Here is a 2,732-nt window from a genome sequence, read left to right on the forward strand (position 1 = left end):
AAGGAATAAAAAAAATTTGTATCAAGATTCAAAACAGAAGCAAGAAATGGCCAAAATGGTTCAATGATAAATGCAAGGAAATGATGAGAAAACAAACAACTCCTTTGGAGAAGATTCAGAAGACATAGATCTCATGCAGCGTATGAAAGGTATAGAGTAGGAAGAAATGAGTATACCCAAACCACGAGGGAGGCGAAATTAGACTTTGAAAAGGATATAATAAAAAAATGTGTGCAAACCAACCAAAGCTCTTCTTTAACTACATAAATAGTAAGACTGAAAGCAGAGATCAAATTAATGCCATCAAAGACAATAACATCATTTATACTAAGGAAGAGGAAATGTGTGAAATCAATAATGATAAATTTCAGTCAGTGTTTGTTCCAGAACCCATACTTTGAAAGGGCAAACAAGCGTATATCAGAATATCGAAAATATCACACTCAAAAAGAATGAGATAAAAGACCTACTGAAAGGGTTAGACATGACTAAAGCAAAGGGACCAGACGAGACATCTAACTGGGTTCTGAGGGAATCATGTACTCCGTTATTGTTAATATCCCAAAATTCAGTGAGACAAGGAAAACTACCAAAATATTAAATATTTGCCAATGTTACACCTTTATACAAGAACGGCGACAAACAAAACCCTCCAAATTATAGGTCAGTTTCGTTAACTCGTGTAGTATGCAAGCTGTCAGAAAGGATAATTAGGAAACTGTGGGTTGGAGTACTTGAAAAACACGGTATGATATCAAATTTGGTTTTAGGGAAGGAAGGTCATGCATAGCAAATCTCCTCTGTTTCTGAAGTATTACAGAAAAGAGACGGCTGGGTGGGTTGTATATCTTCTTCTTTTAACGGTAGGTTCATGTCTGAGCCGCCGTGGTCACAGCATGATACTTAATTGTAGTTTTCATGTTGTGATGCTCTTGGAGTGAGTACGTGGTAGGGTCCCCAGTTCCTTTCCACGGAGAGTTTTTTTTTTTTTAGGTAATCTTTTCTCTCTATTTTATCCGGGCTTAGGACCAGCACTTGACTTGGGCTGGCTTGGCCACCCAGTGGCTAGGTAGGCAATCAAGGTGAAGTTCCTTGCCCAAGGGAACAACGCGGCGGTCGGTGACTCGAACCCTCGAATTCAGATTGCCGTCGTGACAGTCTTGAGTCCGACGCTCTAACCATTCGGCCACCGCGGCCTTGACGATCATGGGCTTCCATGATTTTTTCTTGGCAATTTAGAGCGGTGGTTTGCCATTGCCTTCCGCCCGGTGTTTTTATCGAGTCACCATCTCTATTTACCCGGCACTGACTTGAGCTGGGTTGTATATACTTAAGACTTTAAAAAGGCATTTGATAAGGTGTCTCATAAAAGACTATTATGAAAATTAAAACACCTAGGTGGAGTAAAAGGCAAACACGAATGGATGGAAGACTTTCTTCATGAAAGACAAATGAGAACCGTAATTAGAGGGAAGCACTCTACGAGAGTCTCTACTGGCGACGAATAATTAGCGGAGTACCTCAAGGATCGGTCTTGGCGCCGATTATGTTTACTATTTTCATAAGTGATTTAGGGTCAAACATAAGCCCATATACTATACTGAATATGTTAAAAAAAAGAAGAATAGACGATGTCTCACGCCAATGTCTCCAAAGTGACAAAGAAAACTTATTCATTTGGAGTTGTACTTAGAAAATGGAATTTAACACCAATAAATGCAATGTAGTCATATTCGGAAAAGGAAATCGTCCACTATACCAATACAAGTTATGAGACGTAATATTAAACCAAGCAGATAAAGAAAAAGACCTTGGAATAATCATAAACAGGAACCTAAGCCCAAATGATCTTATAAATGACAAAGTTTATAAAATTCTAAGGGTGATTGAAGAGGGCATTCGTGTATGTGGACGAAGCCATAGTAAAGAAGGTCATTACAGCCATCATAAGACCTAGTCTTAGGAATAGTACAATGGTATGGAGTCCACACTTATAAATGGACATAGATAAATTAGAAAGAGTTCAAAGAGCAGCCACAAGATGGGTACCTATTCTAGGAGATATGAGCTACGAAGAAAGACTACAGAAAATAGGTCTTACTACTTTGGAAGAAAGAAAAAAAGAGGTGACATGATAGTGATGTTCAACTATCTTACTTGAAGAGTGGAGTTAGACAAAGATGAACACAAGAAGAACGAGAGGACACAGCAAAAAGTTGAAAGAGGCGAGAAAAATGTCAAGAAGTTCAGTTTCCCAAACAGAACCATTGAAACATGGAACAATCTTCCAGATAACGTTGTATGTGCCAAAAAAATGTGTATCAATTTAAAAAGTTATTTGATAATTTAAATATAGCAGACTGGACCATCTGAGCTTAGCGCTTCTCCCGAATTGAAACAATCAGGTAAGAACACACACACACACACACACACACACACACACACACACACACACACATATATTATATAATGTACTTATATTGGAATATCACAGTTCATTTCCATTTGCTTTTGAAATGCGATTTTCTTTTCTAAAGCTGTCTCTGAATATATTTCAGGGTATATCCAAATTCATTACACTAAATATTGTAATGTGATCCGGGTAGACAACAATTTTGAGAAAAATCGTTTCAATAATCAGTCGTCTTGAAAAAAAAAAGAAAAAAAAAAGTTTATAATGTTTTACGGTTAAAACAAATAAATGTGCAAGACATCAAACATCATATACTCGT

The sequence above is a fragment of the Penaeus monodon genome, chromosome 3 (assembly GCF_015228065.2).
Source record: "Penaeus monodon isolate SGIC_2016 chromosome 3, NSTDA_Pmon_1, whole genome shotgun sequence".
In the NCBI taxonomy this organism is placed as follows: domain Eukaryota; kingdom Metazoa; phylum Arthropoda; class Malacostraca; order Decapoda; family Penaeidae; genus Penaeus; species Penaeus monodon.